The sequence below is a fragment of the Anser cygnoides genome, chromosome 5, assembly GCF_040182565.1.
Source record: "Anser cygnoides isolate HZ-2024a breed goose chromosome 5, Taihu_goose_T2T_genome, whole genome shotgun sequence".
NCBI classification, from domain to species: Eukaryota; Metazoa; Chordata; class Aves; order Anseriformes; family Anatidae; genus Anser; species Anser cygnoides.
The window spans coordinates 37776609-37797164 of NC_089877.1; the positions used below are offsets into that span (position 1 = coordinate 37776609).

The window sequence follows — 20556 nt, forward strand, 5'->3', positions numbered from 1 at the left end:
CCATATATTTATTTTTCATTTTATCAAAGAACTCTGACCATTTTGCAGGGCTTGATCCAGCTTCCCATGAAGTTAATGGCAATTGAGTTGTCATCTTAAAACACTTATGGAAGGAAATGAAAACTTTCTGAAAACACTACATAGGCAGAAAACGTTGCACTGAGTACCTATATTAAGCAAGGTAACAGGCGCATACATGATTGTATATAATTTCTAAAGGACACAGAGACAAGTTCAGAAATCATTCTGGTTCTAAGTGATAGCTCAAACCAAAGGTAGATTTACTTTCATCTTAGTTAAAAGACCTAGAGGAAAACCCCTTCTCAATCATAAGTGAATAATTACAAGATGCTTGCAGAGACACACATTTTCCATTTCAAATCCTTTCTTAAAAGTTAATATCACAAGTATGAAGTCTATGTGTCAATGTCTACCCTAGCCCTCTTTTGAACTGAGTTCCCTACAAATGCAGTAACTCGTAATCTTTCTTGGGAAACAGCAGATCTGCTCTCAACAACACTAAACCTCAAGAAGCTTAAGAAGCCAAAGAAAAAATGTTGCATGGAAATGCTGTGTGAATATGCACCAGAGGACATCAGGAAGAATTTCTTCATGGAAGGGGTGGTCAGGCTTTAGAATAGGCTGCACAGGGAGGTGGTGGAGTCCCCAGCCCTGGAGGTATTTAAGAGGTGTGAGGATGTGGCACTGAGGGACATTGGTTGAGTTTTATCTGAAAAGTTTTATCTTTCAGTTTTATCTGAAAAGCACATATAAGCATAATACCTTTATTAAGTATCTATTGAGACCAGCTTTGAGCAGTTATATATATATATATGTATGTATATATATATATATATGAGACAAGGTATGATTGGGTCTTTGTAATAATCTAAGGAGTAGATGCATACTGAGCATATGGCACTTGTATTCATTTTCAAGACCATTCTGGTCTATCTCCTTCCTGCTTGTCCCCTTGCCTTTGGTTCATCACTTACACAAGCTTGTATCATCTACTCCTTAGATTATTACAAAGACCCAATCATACCTTGTCTCATATATATATATATACATATAACTGCCTTTTGCTAGAAGGATGAAACATCAAAGCTGTTGAGTTGGAAACTTCAGCAACAGATACTTTCATGAATTGATACAGGGTGAAATTGTTTCTTTTAACATAAGAAAAATGCAGTTGTAATAGCTGAAATTTAGATGGCAACAGCCTAAACACATCTTAATATTATTTGACAGCAATAATTAATATGGTGCAACCTAACTGAAAACAAAACACTAAAGATTTTAGGCTAGATTTTCATCTGAGATAAATTACCGCTACCACTGAATAAATGGTGTTAAAACAGCTTACACCAACAAAATTTTTAGGTCCTTACAATTCAACAATAACAAAATGCTTAAAAAAAACATACTGAATTTCTGAAGAAGTCACTCTGACTTACTTGGAAAGGGATAGGTTGAGTAATGCTTTTAACATCATTCAAGAAAAGTCACACGATTTTTCTACTGTTACTCAGTCCTGCTGTTTAAAATTCTGTACTGTAAAAACATACCCTTTAAAGATTCTGGCATCCCACGTCCATAACTCATGTTACAAATGTTCACAATTACCACTGTATTTACTTCTGGTTTTGTTTGTTTGTTTCTTACAGTGAAGCTGATTTATGCTAGCATTGACAATAAGAAGTAGGAAGAAAACCAACATTTTCATCATGTTTAGTTTACCCGGTTTGTGATGGCTATTACAAAGACAGTTGAAAGCTTGAAAGAATCACCCACGGATTCCCCATAGTTAATTGGATTTTAGTAGGGAATGGCAGAGGTACTCTCTGGCAGCTTGGGAGCTCAGTGAAAAAAGATTTGAAGCTCTGAAGAAAATTTCACCTTCTGGTTTGTGCTTTGTGTCAGCCTTAGCACAGACTTGGCAATCATCTGTATTTGTGTCTCAATATAGCATATTCCATAAGAAAGACTGGAGTTAATGCATGATAGTGAGTCAGTATTAGCCTTTAAAGGTATGTTTTAACATATGTTTATGTCAGCATACATGCATATGTACTAAGAAATACTTGTTTCACATTCAGAAATGACAAAACATATCATTTTCTATTTTCATACTTCGAAAACCCCAATATTTGAAACCAATAACTTTAGACAGCTGCACAGATGAAATAGCTATTAGATAAACAAAGATGATGCTTCTAAAATGCACAAGAAACTCCACCCCCTCAAACTTTACAAATTAGCATGTAAGTTACGAGTCTCAAAGATCCCATAAAGCCTTTCTCTTCATTTCTAGGAAAGACTTGTTCAACATGCTCAAAACATGAACAAAAACTTTTAACAAAGATCTTGTGTATCTTCATTTAATACGTATTAATAAATATTACATATGTTAGACATATTAACAAGTCTACACTTCTAAATTTTGCAGATTCTATGCTTTGGGGAAATTATTTTGTCTTCACACTGCTGAGGACACTGAAAGACTTATCCATCAAATAAAAAGCTCGTGACTTCTACTTGGTACAGTATGAATTTGTTCTGGATGTGACACAATTCAGCACCTCTGGAGCAACACTGGGTGAATGGTCTAGATTACTGGCAAAGGTATATAAAGAAATGTGAATTATTTGCCAAGAGAAACTGGAGAATTAGCTATTTTTCAATTATTCAACTTTCAAGAGTGTAAGGCTCTGTCATCAATAAACCCAAATTAAGCTAAAAAGGCAATATTATCACTTATAAGAAAAGCTATGCAATTGCTGGGTGGAACTTGTTTTAAAATGGAGATTACCTTGAAGTAACCTCTGTTCCTTTTACAAGATCGCATTTCCAGCCATGTCAGCTACTATCGCTCACAAGGAAAACAAGCGCTAGGACAGTAGTAGACAAGGCTTTGAAACCCTGCATGACTAGTTACACAGTAAGAACACTGGTGGGAAAAGCACCATAGTTTGAAGAGGCTATTTTCATTTTACGTGACTTACGTAACAATAGCTGGCTATTCATATGGAAAATTCACATAATTATATACCATGTTAACTGAGAAATACAACCTACAGATGCTTTGTGCTTCTATCCCTTTTTCGCCTGAAGGAAATTCACGGTGATACATCCTTCAAATTCTCACTGTAAAGTTAGAACTTAGCACTGTAAAATCTCACACAGTTTTTACACCAGAGATTCTAAAGCAAACTGGAGCCCTGGAGCTGAGCAGCAAAGAAATATCTTGAAGTTGGGGCTTTAGAGTGAAACTTTACTCACAGCTCTTAGCTACATTCTGTTAGCTAAGAGCTACATAGCTCTTAGCTACATTCAACCGTTCAACTGTTTCTCAAATTCTGGGGAAGTTCAAACCAAAGCATTGGCTTATCACCAATTCGTACTTTAAAAATAACATTTAGTAAAATCAGTGAAGATCTTTCCTTTGACTTCAATTAATTTTGAGCCAAACCCATAATCCATCAATCTCCAGCCTTCCTACTAATCACAAAATGACCTGCAGGAATACATTTTTGCAATACAGCACCTCTGTTTAACAGAAGACTGGAATGGCTCCACAAAGTTCACTTCAGAGAAGATACAAGTTCTTACCTCTTTCCATCCTCTTATGTTAGAAGAGAAAAACTTATTGAGGTCATGTCCCTCAGAGCTATGACATGCACAAACCAACAATATACCTGTTCCTGGTATTGTAAACACCTTGAATGTTAGACTATGAGAGAGACTGAGGAATGGAAAAGGGTACAAAAACTTCCATTGGCCTGAAATACAGGCAGAAATACATTTTTGAAGAATGAGCTATCAAAGTTAGTGTCTACTTATCATAGAAAAGTCTTAAGTTTATGCATTTAACAGGATTTAAAAAAAAAAAAAGGGGTCCCTTTCATGTCTGGTTTTATTTTTGGAATCTGCAGAAAGCTGGACTCGGCAATCAAGCAATACGAGTGGACTGAGTTTCTGATGTCAAATAGCCAATGTCAGTACTGAATCACCTTTATAAAACAAAACCACTACCAAAACAGTCATGTTCCGTGTCACAAACCAAAAGCCTAAGCAAACCCTTGGATAAAACTGAGTTTCGTTTTGTCATGTTTGATGCCAGACTTCTCTTGCTTGGAGTTTCAGTTTAACCTTATAAACATACCAGCATGGAAATAGTTCCAAGTCATTACTGGAAAATGGGGACCTACATCCTTAAATTTATTTGCAAAGATACCAAATGCTTTCCTACACCTCATATGAGTATATACCAACACTCAATTATACAACAACAGACAGGCAGTGTAACTTGTTTTGGAGAATTTTGTTCCTGATGAGCTGTCTCTTACAAATCTTGCTTCAGGGCTGTAGAAACAATGCTGTGTTAACATTACATTACTTGACCAGTTACTTTACTTTTCACCTGTTTCTTCCTGGAGTTACAGTGACAGGTTCACAAAATTGCCTGATTCTAGAGAGGCAAACAAAGAAATAAATCCTGTCTTCTTTACCTCATCCTGAAATATCTCAGTCTGCTAATCATTCAAAAGAAGGCACATATATCTCACCCACAAATAAAGATTTTTCTTTCCTCTCACTGTAAATCTGTACAGTAGTGGCAGTTTTTATTAAACTGTACCTTGCAAAATCCTATGGCTAAACTGACTTGGGCATTGCTGACGCTCAAGGATTCTAAGTCTTTTGTCAAATGGTAGTAAAAATGCCATCCTCCAGGCATGAAGGAACAGATGCAAAATCCTCTTCCTTTTGCTTCTGAAGAAATGACAGATCAGAGGTAGGAAATGACCTCACTTTTGCATGGCATGTTCCACTTCACTCCAGACACTAGCCTTCTTTGTGATTGCAACACCTGAAGTTGAAAGTTTCATTTCAACCACAGTAGTCATTCCAGTTGTCATAAAACTCAGGGCACTGACTCATTCAAGCAACCAATGGCAGTTCCACGTGGCAACAGATGGCTCTTAGTTTTGGAAAGCAAATTTTAACATTATAACCCTCATGAGGGAAATCAGTCTGGCAGTCTAGAGTACCACTTCCTATCATTATGGGGTTAAGGACATACTAAGTGGGTCTCATGATCTATAGAAATCTCATTAAGTGGATGTAGACATAAACAGAATGGTAATGAAATACTTTTGGTGGAAATGTGACAGTTCCAAGCTACCCCGTGTTTCTGCACTTATTATGATCTTGGAAAGAAACACCTGCTTGTCAAGGGAGCCTTTTCCAAGAAAAGTAGAATAAGAAAATATAAATAATTTAGTAATTCAATGGCTTGATTAACCCAACAAGCATCATCGCCAGTGGTTGCCTCATCCAGTACCTCAGACAAGTTCATACTCAGAAATGTGGTAGTTTTATGGCTAAATGTAGACTCCCCATAATCTATTTAAGTCCATTGGATGACTTAATTTCCAACAAATAACAGGGAATTACTAAAAAGAAGCCAAGAACAATCTCAAGCAGAATATATTTTAAAGTTTCCAATGCAAGTATTTAATCAAATTCTTAAGATTTAAGAATGTTTAAGCTGGAGGACTCCCTTTCTCCAGAAGAGTCCTTGGTGGCGGGGAAAGCTGGCACAGCTGATTAAATCACATCACTCTCCCATGAAAGGGAAGTGCTGTGCAGACGAAGCATGACCAAAAGCTAATTATTATTTGTGGAGCAAAAAGCTCCTTAGCTGATGGTGTGGCTGAGGTTAGATTACGACTACCTGAAGGCTGCTCTATATAAACCCCACACTCCAGGACACAGAAGGCACAGATCACCTCTTTAAAGCTGCCTTTCCATGTTTTTAGCAAGATCAGATGAAGTACTGGCTCCAAAGAATGGAAAATGCTGGTCAAACATCACAAAGTTCATGACAAAAGTTATTTAAAAGCACCAGTGTTATTAGAGGATACATGAATACAATAGGAATGCAAGTCTCTTTCATGAAGACCTAGATAGGAAATGGTTTCACTATCTGTACAAACTGTAAAACATCTCATTTATTTTCCCCCTTTCCACCAGTGACAACCTCAAAACCTTGTAAATCCATGTGCATAAATCCACAGAGGCAATCTCAACTCCTTCCTCCTTGGGACAGCAGAGTCCAGTGGCAAGGAAAATACTGGGAACAGGGGAAACCCAGGTTCAGATCTGTCTGCAGTGTGATCCAAACCTAGAACCAGACTGTTGCATCCCAGGTGATGGCCTCAGCGACCATGACATTACCGAGTGCCAGAGCATCCTCTTTGTGAACACTGGAGCGACAACATCCACCAGAGCAATAGATTTCAACCACTGCCTCCTACAAGGCATGTGAATGCTTCTGGGTACCTTAAAGAGGCACAGGAGGAGCAGGTCATTTTCTTTCTGGTTTTCCAGGACTTCCAACCTGTGCCTGAGAATCATCTTCCTATTAAAGCTTTGTTGAAACTGGCACATTCTGGATTTTTTTTTCCCCAATTTTCAGTTTTTACTAATTTGACACTCTCTAAGGGAGAAAAACCAACAGCACATTGCTGGAAAATTCTTAAGCAGCTCTTGTTACAAAGCACGGCAGTGCCAAACCCAGGAGCAGGATCTAGGGAGTCTAGCGAACGGTCACAGCTCTAATCACTCAGCTGCATGCCTTCATACTACTAATTTGTCATAGAAAAACAGATGGTGATGGTGGTGAGCTGGGCCAGATTCTTACACCTCCTTAACATTTATTACTTGTATTACAACAGCATCTTTGGGACTTCAGGAAGCCGGGGGCCCTGTTCTGTTAGGCACTGTACAAACATGGAGTAAGATACAGTCTCTGTTCTTAAGAGCTTCCTGAGAGAATACATAGACAAGACAGATAAAGGAGGGAGGAAAAGCAGAGAAGTGCTTTGCCCAAGGTTGCATAGGAAGAGCTTGCAGAACTAGGAATAGGTCTCAGATTGCAGGTCAGCACATTTCCACTTGTACAAACCCCCTCTGCAGACAAACAGCTGTAACCATTAAATCACTTGCTGAGCTTCCAAGAGCTTTAACACAGATCACCACTCTGCAACTATCCTGTGTACATCTTCCACAGAGATACCAGGAGAAGTTCACCAGCACTGTGGAGATCGGTGTGCTCAACGCTGTCATCCCGGAGGACACAACGGTCTCAGACCATGAGGTGTGCAGCAGTAAAATGCTGTGCAAAAGGAGATTCACCCAGAACACCCGGGTGACTTTATGCAGAAAGCTGCACTAAAATACACTGAATCCTAGGACTAGGGAAAGCACCTTCCTCCAGTAGACCCTGTATACCATGTAAACTCAGCTGGCTAGAGGCTGAGACACCCTTTGTGCTCTGATGTTTTGCTCTTAAGCCTGGTTCACTGAAGAAGGGCCAAATCCACTTTAACCCCTTCCATATCGTGCACTTTTAAAAATACTCAGCAGATGCAGGAGCATGTGTGCGAAGTTTCAGCCTGTTAGAGGTTAAAGGAACTGTCTTACAGTGACAGCATTCTTTTCTGTGTGGAACTAGCTGAGATGTAGCCTGATGGGAGGCCACAACTACTGAAATTGCAAGGATGTCCATTATATTCTACAATATATTTATTCTACTCAGGTTGACAAAAATATTCCCCCCCCCCCCCCCCAAAAAAAAAAAAGAATTCTTGTAGAGGCCAATTAGCAACTGTTTTTCCAGAACCTTATTAAAATTTTTGTATTTTCTAAGAGGCTCAAGTGTAGTTCAAAAGTTTCAAGTAGGCTTAACAGCTAGCTAGATTTACCTTCTGACTAATACATTCACTCTCATGTCTCATCATAAATAGGGAGCTGGCCTGGCCTGGCCTCATTCTACCTAGAAGTGCTTTATGTCAGAAGCAGGATTGGTTTAGATTCCTGATGTTGCCTCTGGGACACACTCTAGAGGTCCCTGTTTCTAGGGGCTTTAGGTGACAGGCAGATAAACTCACATGGAACGAGTCCAGGCTATAAGACTACATAGCTTTGCCTAGAACAAAGTAGGAAAATATTTAAGGTTAGAAACTGAATATAAGCCAGGTGAGTCCAAGGGGTTCTATACCGAGAGCTGTCTTTGTTAGATACTAATAATAACTAAATCAGGCATAATCATGAAACATGTCACAGATGCGCACACTCTCCCTCTTATCCTTTAAACTTTGCATTCCCATTTGATGAATTAAAGATAAGGGAAGACCTTTTTTGAGATTAAGTTTGGGAAACAATGACTGTAGCTACATCGGCAAGTAATGCAATGCAATTGAGGTAGATAAGCTGAGCAGAATGGAGCTGTAATCATCACGATACACGTTTGGCGGTGGGTTTACTTCAGACTAGCTCTAGTCTGGTCTCACGGAGGGAATCCCTGTTGGGGTGGGAGTGTGCTAAGTGTGCTGCTGCAGCATATTTACAGCTTGGTTTCATTCATAAGTCTCTCATGTTCTGAGACTGCACTGCAACAGAAACAAGACCGTAATAAATGGGGATTGTTAGATGATTGCTTCAGAAGTGTGCTCCTGGACTGAGCTAAAGCACCAAGGCAACCAGCGAGACCCACACTGCAGTATTACCACTGATTGTTTAAAACCAAACAATATCAAGTCACTTAGCATTTGTATTGACATTAGGTTTTGTCAAAAACAGAAAGCAAACAAAATCCAAACTCTTAATATCCTTAGGAGTGTTTTCATTGCTTATTTAATTGACTTTTCCTCTAGAGCTTTTACAATTCCACTGCACTAAACTGTGAAGCAGGAAAGAGGATCCTCATTATAATAAGGTCTGACAAGTTAAACTCTCCCAAATTGAGCAAACAAAACAAAGTTAAATGAGATTTAGAAACAACTGTATTAAGCCAGGATAGCATAAGCAAAAAAAAAAAAAAAAAGGCAATTAAAAACAAAACAAAACAAAAACTTGATAACCATTCTTCAAAATTATTGGAAGAAGCTCGCAAAAAATGGACACAGTGATGTGTTCTGGTAGCGGCTCTCCTTGAGAAGTTTATGTCTCCCCATATACTGATTGCCCATTCTCATGTTACACTGAGCGTGGCAAAGGAACAGCAAGAGTTTACAGAAGAATCTTTGACTCTCCATTAACAGCATTTTTTTTTTTCTACTCTTTGCTGGTTAGCATTGCAATACTTACAGCACACCAGGCTACCACTAGACATTTTTGAAGCAGAAGGATGAGAAAGGGCTTTTTTTGGCACTTGGCTAGAAGGCAGCAAGACACTTCTCTTTGTGTGAGGACACTGCCACATACATAGTACAACTGCTGCCATTTCAGGCTGTGCGTCTGCCCAGGGTTTGACTTGTGGTGCACTTTTAAAGCCCCTGGACACCTCTAGTAATACAGAAAATGTCTGGTTGTGCACTGAGCAGTATTTCATGGACTGAGACATTAGATACAGATTTTGATCTACAAGACTCTAGGAGAAAAAAGGGGAGGAACTATGATATTCCATAATTGCCTGCAGCCTCAGAGGCAGCTGGGATCTGAGTCCCATCAAGAAAGGAGCAGACTGTGGGTGCTGGCTTTGGGGAGTGGCTTGGTGCTGGCACGGGAGCTGGGTTTTGCTTCAGTGCTGGCAAAAGCCTTCCTCTGCACACGCAGAAGTTAAATCCTCTGTCACCTCTCAATGAGTACATAACTATGGCAGAAGGCTTTTTTTTTTTTTTTCCTAGCACATGAGAAGGAAGCCTGTGGGCCTTTTCATTTTGCCTGCAAGGCTCTGAACTATCTAGGACAAGAGGAAAAAAACACAATTTGCTAATGCCTTCTGCTTCTCTAAGGTGAACCTCAGCCTCCTGTAATCTTGTTTGATGGGGGAATGAGGTGCCATGGTCTGCAGAGCTCCTGAGCAGGGAGAGGATGGGTGGGCAGGATGTCAGACGGGAGTTGCCAGTCACGCACCGTGCCCGAGTGACTCGGTTTCCATCCTGTGACACTGAAACAAGAGAGCTGCCACTATACACTATATTTTCAGAATTTATGGTTTGTGATTTATATTTAAGGAGGCAATAAAGAAATAAAGAACAACCAGCCTTTGTGATAAAGCCTGATAAACCTGTGCAACAGCAGTTACCTTGTGCTGCCTTAGAGAATATCTGAGAGACTAGCTTATGTCTACAGACAGCAATTGTACATTTCCATTTGTTACCTGCACACGCACCACTCCAGGAGCTGTGTTTCTGTGTCCTCTGCTGCTGTGACTCTGGGAAACCACTTTGTGCAGTGTGTGGTCAGCGACCAGAAGGACAGACCCTGAAAGGGCAGAGCTGGACCAAGAGAAAGATCAGGTGGCAAAGTGCTGCCCAGAGGAACAAACTAGCTCACAAAAGATGAGGTTAGTTTTAGCTTCTCCTTCTACAGTGTAACTTTTTCACCAGATGTGTTTAGATGGGGTAAAAGATATAACTATCTCAGGTGCGACATTTCAATATATTTTTCTGACAAGAAGTTGAATAATCAGATTTTTATAATTAAAGATCAGGGCTTAAAGGGAAAACGGTTAGCGATCTATCAACTTCTCCACTGTGGGACACAGTTGTTGTGTAAATCTTTTGCTTTGGCTGGGTCTGTGGGCTGAGGGTTAGGTGTCCTTCAGTTTCAGTTTGAGGTTTTGACCCACAAATCACAAGGGAGATGGATTTTCATTGTGTTGCCATGCAACACCAGAAATCAGCTCTGGTTGGAGTGAAAGAGGGCCCGCTTTGCTCAGCAGCCTGGAGAACAGTCGCAAAATTTTCCACACACCTGGACTGGGCTTTGAGTTTGTAACAAAGCTGAACACAAGCCAAGTTTCTCCTGGCTTTGTTACCAGGCTTTTTTGCACAGATCTATTATTCACTGCATTAATTTTTCCTTTTTTTTTTTTTAATTTTCTTTTTTTTCTCCTTGTCTTTAAAGTAAACCATTAGAAGGAAAAAAAGTTTTCTGGGGGAGAAAATGTAAAAGCAACAGCAGTGTTTCTCGGCAGCTGGGAGATGCGAGCCTGCAGTGAGCCGTACCACCACAACACCCCAGCAGCTACAAACACAGACTGATAGCTTCAAATGTAGGACAGTTCGGGGAGGGAAATAAAAAAAAAAGATAGAAGACAGAATGAGCGCTGTTTGTCTTGGCTGGTTAGCACATTATCCCCACCTGCATTTGATTCTGCTCAGTCTCCGTACTCCTCCCTCACTTTGGAGCCATGGAAATACAGGAAGTCAGGAGGGGAACGGAGACAGAACACTTTGTACTAGCAGCCAGACCACTGTTTAACTTCTTCAGCCAAAAAACAAATATGAATATGGAAAGATTTTATGGCGAGATACATCAACAGACTGAAGCAGTTCTCAGAAGCCTCCTACAGTTGCTCATTCAAGGTTTTTGACCTGCGGACTTCTCTTATGATTAATCACAGTGTTTGTTTTGTAGTAGTAGTACTGAGTAGTTATCAAGCGATGTGAACCACCAGGTATGCCATACCGAGCTCTATCTGCTGCAAGGACTTGCAGGTCTTCAAAACTTGCTCTCATATCTAGCCCTGGTTACTTTTTCAGTTTCGTTGAGGTTTGAAAGTGAAACCCAGACAACAACCTCTGTGCTTACCAGCAACGAAGCCTGGGTGCAGTGCACAAGATAGACAGCAGCCCAGAGCTTTTGAAACTGCACAAAACAGGACATGCAACAGCCAGCAAAAAATCAGTTGCAGACTATACTTAGTCTTAGACACACGCACAATAAAAATTAAATCACTTCTTCTACATTACAAAATTCTTTTATGTCAGACTACTTTTGTAGATTTTCTCCCTTTAAATACGGAACAAATTTTAGCAGCACAACTCCTTTGCACAGGCCTTAGGACAACACGGCAGTGCAAAAGACGAAACTCCAATTTTTGCAACAAGAAGACTCTGCAAGCCTCGATTTAATTTGTTTCCTACCTAAAATAAAGATATACAATTAAAGAACTGCAAAGTCAACAAAGAGCAGAAACTGAAGCTAAGGATGCAGATTCTGGCAATATCCCCCCTAATGATGCTGTGAAGAATTGACAGAACAAGAGGCATCTTCCTCCCTTATGCCTCCACAGATCTCAGAACTAAAAGTTTTTTTTCCTGGAGTTGCCTCACATAAAGAACCATCAGGAACCTGATAGTGCTGTGACAAGCACTTCTCGTGAGCCAGATGAAATTTAAGATGCAAACTGCAGTTAGTTTGATAACAACAAAGTGCTTCTCTGAATCCACAAACATTGCCTCACTGAAATATCCTGATCTCTTCTAGAGCCTTGGGGATGGCAAACCAGTCTCAGCTTTTTCTCTGTCACAGAAAAAACGAAGTTTCTAAAAAGTTGAGGAAAACAAAAATAGAAATGTAAAAAACACTATTTCCACAAGTCATGTGCTATTGTACAAATGCTGATCACTATAAAACCATGGCACCTAAAAGCTATTGCCTAAAAACTGTTGAAAATGAATGTCCGAACAGATATTCCAGTACAAATTTACAGCCTTCCTCCACGTTACATGTAGTATATTAACATTTTACATTTATTTATTTTGAATGGAGAGAGGGAATGGCACTCACTAGTGGAAGCTGTGAAGTTCAATTACAAGCATTTGAAATGGGGAAGCACAGAATTAAGATAAGTGTTAAATGAAAACAAACAACTCAAAAGAACAAGGATAAAGAACAATTCAGCATGCCTTCCTCCTTCCCATCTCCTCCCGCTCAGACACAGGACAGCATGCACATGAAGGGGTTAGGAACCACAAACAAACAATCCTAATCCCTGAGTCACTCTTGAATATCACCGTATGTACTGTGCTGTTGTCTGTAATGGAACAACACTGAAATGGTGGCTTGCTACCTGACTACCATGGTGAGACTTTTTTCATGTGTTTACAGACCTCTACAGCAAATTATCTTTCTCTAGATATCAATGTAGATGTGTGTTTTGGAGTTAGTCATACTGATGCTTCTTATAGTCAGTGGACAGAAATGGGCAACTAGTTTCTAGTTAATGCAATTTATTTTAGATGTGTATTTTAGGATGGTATGCATTATGCTCTAGAGGTACCTTTCCCCCACTACAGAGTCCAGACTTATAGATCAGATGTCATCATTTACAGCCAAACATCCCAAGTGTCAACATGAATCCCTCCTCCTGGGTCAAAACCTTTCCCCACTGCAGTGAATGAGGTTCTGATTGATGAAACCAGAAGCTCACTTATTGTTGCTCCGTCTCTGTTTCATCTGCACTGCTATGCTAGGCCATATCACAGTCACCAGGCCAAGAGTAAACAACCATTAGACGCTGTGGGCATGGCCTCTTCCAGTTTAGGAGCTAAGCTTGTTGTCCAAAACCTGGTAGGAACAGGGAAAAGCTGCTGGCAATAACTTGGCTCTAAGGCAGTGGGTCCTACAGACCTGGAGCTCAACAAGAGGCAAGAACAGGGAATCACTGCCTAAGTTAAAACATCACTGCTCCCAGATTGCATCCTTTGCCGCTCCTGTGATTTGCCATTTGAAAGTTTCCCCAGGCTTTTCACATATAATGTCATACACATGAAAGTCACCAAATAGCTTGTGCCTCAGGTATCTGTCGCAGCAGAGGGATCTCTCTCCCATCTGCCAAGCAAGAGCAGACAGATGATGCGCTCAGTGGGCAACAATGCACAAAGCATGCAGCCTCACAAAGAGAGGCTGTGGTGCAGACTGGGGCTATAAAAACACTGCCATGAGACCCAGCTGGCAAAAAAAATGCCCTCAAGGTCTTGCCTGAAACTAGCCCACTGCTGTTGTGTTGGCTTCTTCCTCCCAGGGGACTCCTCGCAACTGTCCTGAGTTTCAGTGCACATCCTCACCATTCAGACCAGTATCAATTTCTAATTCTCCGCAAACTTTATTATTGAGTGGATGGTTGAACATCAGAAATTTTTGTAGATTGGTGTCTGAAGAAAAAAACGGAAGAGAGTCAGAAGATGGAAAAAAAGCAGGAAGTTGACACACTGTTCAGGAAAGAGAAGCTATGGGATCACAATAATAGACCATTTTCAAACAAAATTTCATTGCCTTTCACTCAGTTAATTATGCTTCAAATTGCCCCAGATGGTGCCAGAAGCAGTCTTAGAAATAGAATAAATGATGATAATAATACCAGCTTGGTTTTGTGGAGCCTCCATAACTGGGTGGCACCTAAATAAAAGCATCTAAGATGCCAGAAGCCAATTTGTGGTTTGGTTTTGGATTCATTTACAATTTGGTTTGGCTTTCAAACAGATCTAAGTATGATTGGGGTAGAGTACAAGAATACAGAGCCCTCTTATTTCTGTGGGGTGGGCAAGGTTTGCATTTCACCACCGCCGGTTCGTGGTTAGCCTCTTCTTTTGGCTATTAAATTTGATGAAGATTATAGAACTGTCGGTTGCTCAAAGCACTGCTAGAGTTAATGACGGTCTGTTTATGTATACATCTATGTTTGTGCAGATGCGACTGCAGAAACAGGACCAGAATCTGGGTAGCTGGTAAGTACATATGGAACAAAATACGGTCATGTGCTAAAATACAGGACTGGTAGCTTAAGCAAGTGATGACTGCCTTAACAAGTGACCCAGGAGAAGTCACCCCAAATACCATTTTACATCCTCCACAACATGCTGGTTTGGAGCATAGTTTTCTACCAAGAATTTACAGGTCATGAAATCAGGGGAAAGCACTGACAGCTATATGAGCATTTAAGCTGTATGCATTTATAGGAGGCTTAAATAAGCAAAATTAAAAATAAGAGTGGGGTAATAGAGTTCATTTTTTGACAATGTTTAAAATATTAATAAGATCCTTATGATTTATAAAATCCTTTAAGATGACTTGAATATGAAAAGTGACATGATAACAACATGCCTGGTTCTAAGGTTTCTTTATGCTGGAAGCTATGCATGTAGGGGCACATACCAACTTTCTAAAAATGTAACTAGGTCAGGTTACACAATTCTTAGAACAGAAAAGGAGGTGGTTGTTGTTTATTGTATTTAGATCTGCTCTGATTGCCTTTGTGCTGCATCTTCCATCTTGCTATTTAAACCTAAAATATGTGGACTCCAAGAGGTCTGTCCAGCCCAAGTACTTGGCTAAAAGCTCTGCAAAGCCCCAAACCTTGATGCATTTTTCTCTCCTTTTAAAATCCATGCATAGATACATGTGTCAGTACACCATTTGTGTTTTAACATGCGCACACGCAACTTACTGAATGTTCACAGTCTCAAGTTTTCCAGATCTCCTTTTTCTAAATATCTTAAGGGCTATCACTGTATTTTAGAAGAATCAGTGTTATAAATAAGGATAATCGGGATTATTAAAAGTGAGAGGAAGCATCCTGTGATTGGAAATGAGGAGAAATTGGTTTGTTCAACCTTGTAAAGCAAAGGCTGAGAAAGGATACTGTGGCCCTTTATACATAGAGTATAAGATACTTGCCATGAATAAAAGTAGCTAAAGTGAGAAAAAAGGTTTCTGGTTCTCTGGAGATTGAAGTCCTGTAAGCTACTTCCACATGAGACCTGTGGTGACAGGATGTCTAAATGGCTTAAGATGGATTTTGAGGGGATTATGGAAGGGACTGTTTAATTTATAGAGAAAAATTCCTGGAATATGTTTCTGATGCATGTCTATAGGTATCCAGTATATTGGTACACACAAGGAAGTTTGAAAGGGGAATGTATTTGTTTGTAGTGCATTTATGCCTGATTAATTTCAAACTTCAAGTTTTCATACCTTGTGATCACCAGGAAGAATTATTCACCCTCCTGCCCTTTTTTTCCTGCTATTTTCCTCCATCTGCTGAATGGCTAGAGGTTGGCAGAAAGAGATGCAGATGCAATCACTGATGCTCCTATCCCATTACATTCTCTTCAGTGTCCAGTTGGCACATCCCACTGGCACTCACTAAACTGAGCACAGATTTTTCTTTCAGGTCATACTGGCAGGTACCCTACTGGGTTTCCCTCTTTACTCAGAAGAAAAAGTTATTAGTCAGCTTTTTTTTTTTGTCACCTAGGAGTCTTATTTAGTACACACTTCTGATTTGCAATGCCTTCCTATTATGTTCCTACAGCACATTATAGCATAGCTTTTGACCTTCCACTATAAACCTACATTTTATGAGGATGATAAGAAGTATTTTGTGTGCTATGATCACAGGAATGGAAGGTCTGCCCTCTCATGAACCCAGCATCTCTCTCATGGCTGAAACTGTTGGATATTAGCTTCAAAGGCAGAAGGTGGTTCTTTCCAGCCCTGTGTTCCTGAATACCATTACAAACTATTACGAAAGACTTGCATAGCCTAGAATGCAGAGACTGGAAAAAAATTGACAAGTCTTTTAGGCTTGGGTGGTATTCAATAATTGCATTTGAGAAAACAGCTGAAAACAGGTTTAGCGTGGATTCATATAAATTAAGCAAGTACATCCAGTTCCTTCCTCACTTTGGCGCCTCTGAGGGCAATTTTCATCCCAAATGTTTCAAGACCTCAGCTTTGAAATGCACACGAAGGGAGATAATACAGACAGAGATCTGGCAGGCAAGAAATACAATAAGTGGAACAGTGATAGGGAGTAGAAAAAGGGAAGAGAAGTCTGGACTGGGAAGAAAAAACAATGAGGTTGGAAAGGCAGTATCCTGAGGAACGGAAAGGCCAGCAAGACCCTGACACCGTGTGATGTGTCTCTACTACAAAAATACACCTATGGTGTCTTCAAAGAACCAGAGAAGCTGCAGCTAATTTAGAATCAGAGCTATGCTTTGAAACACATACGTTTCATTTTAGTGTTAGGAGAAAGCAATGGAGAGATTTTCTGACCAACACGTGAAAAATCACCCAACACAGAGCTTAGAACTCAGGACCTTTTTCTCTCTGTCCCATATTTACTCCTCTAGAGGACACTGTTGTATAAGAGCAGATGCACAGTAAATGCTAAAAAACACCTTTTTTTTTTTTTTTTCTTTTAAGAGACAAGACCCATGAATGTCTGGTATTCAACAAAAGTGTCACTTCTAAAAGATTTCTGCAGCACTTGTCTGTATTTCTTGGGCATGAGCACCTGCTAAAGCTCTGTGTGTCTGACATGAGGGTTTACCTCTCTGTAATAGCATGCTGCCATTGCCTTCACTAAGCCATCCATGGACCCGCCATATACACAAAGCTGCCTTCTACTTCAAAACATTGCCTCGCCGTCCCAGGCTGTGGTTGAAGGGGATTTGGTTGGGCACAGAGGTCAGTGCACCATCAGGGCCATTGGCCATGTTCCCTTTTCTGACTTGAAACCCAACCATGGCTACATAGAAATAAACACTTAGAATTTATTAATGGGAAAAGAAAAAGGAAACAAACAAACAAAACAAAACATAGCTTCCACGTGCATTAGGGTGGAAATGGGGTAGATGCTAACTTGGGTACAGCTCTCCAATGACTGAATAAATAGCAGTAACAAGGCAGTTCCAAAGTTTATCAGATGACTGTATTCATTTGCTCTAAATATCGTATTCAGTGATTTGTGCTGATTCTTCAGTTTGTGGGATTAGTTACAGTTCATTGTAAGTTCTAACTGTATTTCCATGTATTGTGTTAAGACCTGATTCAAGAGTAGTTTTATTTGATAAAAACCAGATGTTCTTAAAAGAGACTCTCTCCTTCACAGTACAAAACATTATTCTTAGCAATTGTATGTACCTTACAAAATTAATAAGCACAGCATCTCCCTGCGTGACATATGACATTATTATATTTTTCCCTGTTGAGGGACTTTTAAGCCGTTGGGGTCATGACCTTGGTGCCTTATGAGAAATGGAGAAGCACATGGTTCTAATTTTATCTTCAACCCTGCCCTCCTGCTGACATGTATGTTTACAATACGGTTCATCTGTTGACCCTTCACTCACATTTAAAATATTAGCTAACATTTTTCAGTCCCAATCACAACGGTGCACGGTGATTAGCTTTTAAGACCAGTTGTTTTCTTTATTGCGCTTTGACATGCACATCTCATCCAAAAGCCCTTCACTGGTTTTCTAATTCAAACCCAGTGGCGGCCACAAAACCACCTCCAGTTTGTCTGGACGCTTCGGCTCTCGTTACGATGCGGGGCACTTCAGAGCTCTAAAGACGCAATATCGCCCCACTGGCAGAGGAGACAGAAAACATCCTTTGGTGATTAGAGAGAGAGCCAAGGAGACAGCAGGCTTGAACCCTTTCTTGGCCACAGCTCAGCACTGAGTCAGAATGGGCTGGGGCCGAGCTCTGCCCACCACAAATCCCGCGGACACGCAAGAGATGCCCTCTGTCCCCAAGGGAGACCGTGTCCTGTGGCTGGATCCCACCACAGGCAAGTCAGAAAGAAAACACTTCCAGAGAAAACAGCACTTTCACTGGTACATGTCAGGCGCTGAAAGAACACACGCTTGCTTTTCAACATGAAGCAAAAGAAAGTGCAACCAGATAAGGCTGGCTTTTGGGGGGAGGGAGGCTAAAAAGTGAGAGCTGTTGTTTATTCTCCACTCCATTTTCCCTTACATCAGAAGTTAAGTTAAGGAAAGAGAAAAGAAGGAGAGAGAGAGGAAGGGAGGGAGGGAAGGAGAGAAACAATCTCATCTTTAATGTTTTTTAATTAAGGGAAAAATAACAAGTACTTTTCTTTTAAACTCAAATGGCACAGAATATTCAGAAAGATACTTTTAGCACTAAGATAAGAAGCAACAGCTTCCATTTTTTTTCTCATTTTAAATTATATTTTTACATTTTAATTATTTATATCAGCAACATATAATATGCTCTGTTAACGTGGTTATGAGAAGAATATAAACCACTACCTTGTAAAAGAAAATTATTTAACTGGATATTTTCACCACTCTGTACTAAATGATCACAAACAAATGTATGCCTTAGCTTAAACTGCATAATAGAGCATCACATTCATTACACACTGAGTTCAAAATATTTGCCTAATTCTGAAGCTCGGCATCCTCAGTTTTCCTATAACCTGCTGTCTCTTTAGGAACTTTCAATGTGCTTACTGATATATTTGGCTTCCCATAGAAACGATGTAAATAATTTCCAGGCCTAAAATGTTCCAAGCTTATTGCACTGCTGAAGAGAACTTCAGAAGTGTTAACATCTTATTTCTAGTGAGTGAGAGGAGTGAGAACTGGGTCTTTTTTGGGTGGTTGTTCTGGGAAGAAATTTCATTGAAATCTGGGCAGATTTGGGATTACTCTGCTTCTTGGAGGAAGGGATATCACAGCCCTAGGTCAGGCTCTGAAAACGCCTGGTTCCTGCAGGTTTCAACCATCACCTTTATGTCCTCAAACACCTTGAGAAGGGCTGAATAATGAGTTGAGGGAAGGACAGAGAGAAAAGTGCTTCAGACAGCTGCAAAGCCAGAGCCACTGCTTTGTCCTGTGGGAAGGACCAGCAGACAAAAATGAAGAAAGATCCTGTCTTTAACAAGCACAGAAGTATCTTTAGACACCTGGGGAACATTGTTGTTTACAATTATAATTTCATGATAACTGCACAGAGATTTCCTATTCTATGTATTTGAGCAATCCCATACACTCGCTCATTTTAATTTAGCTATATAAAATACAAATATATATGTAAGTAGATATACACATGCTTAATAGCAACCAATGTGCACCCAGGATCTCTTGTAATGCATAAATAATCCTGTTGAAGTCATTGATGTTCACAGTGAGGTGATATTAGCTGCAGAACCAGACCCTCAAGTTGTCGTGCTTTCTCGCTCCTATAATTCATTAATATTTTTTTTCTCCCTTTCTTGATGGCTCTGGTTGCCAGAACAGCCAATATCAGCCAGGACGGTTGGCCACCCCGTGTCTCGGGAACTGATGCCAACAGCAGTTGGGGGAGCAGCACTGGTGTTTAGCACATTTGGCTTATTTCCTTAGGGTAATTAAGACATCATACTGCTTCTGCGCTCCCATCCCCATAACCTCTGATCCTCAACGCGGAGTCTCTGGGCATGAAACATGGAGCCTCTCAGTGCTGCATAAAATCAACGCCACCAGGGAGGCTGTTCCTTGCCATGTTGGCAATTCACTAATCGCTCCCTTTATTGCTCCGCCGAGGAGGACAGATGGACATATCCCCTCCTAAATCAGCTGCAAACTGTGATCAGTTTCCACATTAGACTATTTCCAAAACATTCTGACGTAATTCATCATTGCTTGTTTGTGTCTTCAGCTTATGCAGCATTTAAAACTGCATCATTAGCACTTTGGATCTGTGCCAGTTAGACATGCATGACAAAGCTGCATTTTTCCCTCCAATAGTTTGGTGCAACTCAGCTTTTGAAGAGAAAAAAAACAATCCATAAATCCACTGGCTCAAAATTACGCTATAATTCATTAATCTGTCACTGTAGGAGACTGGATTTCCTGCCCTCATTTCCACCAATACACAGCAATGTAAGTAGAGGACTCGAAGCTTTTTTAATGCCTACTTGCTCACAATTCCTACAGTCTTGTGACAATGAAGAGCAAT

General features: G+C 40.2%; 1 protein-coding gene and 1 long non-coding RNA gene across 5 annotated transcripts in view; one reads left to right on the top strand and one right to left on the bottom strand.

Annotated features, from left to right (window-relative positions):
- The window catches only part of LOC125183117 (uncharacterized), a 53177-nt gene extending 51242 nt beyond the window's left edge, over positions 1-1935 (top strand). Inside the window, exon 3 of the long non-coding RNA XR_007164326.2 lies at positions 1668-1935. This is a non-coding gene — a long non-coding RNA (uncharacterized lncRNA). The remainder of the gene's footprint in view (positions 1-1667) is intronic.
- KCNQ1 (potassium voltage-gated channel subfamily Q member 1) overlaps positions 1-20556 on the bottom strand; it is a 408236-nt gene that overhangs the window by 30346 nt on the left and 357334 nt on the right. The gene's annotated exons all lie outside the window — the stretch shown is intronic.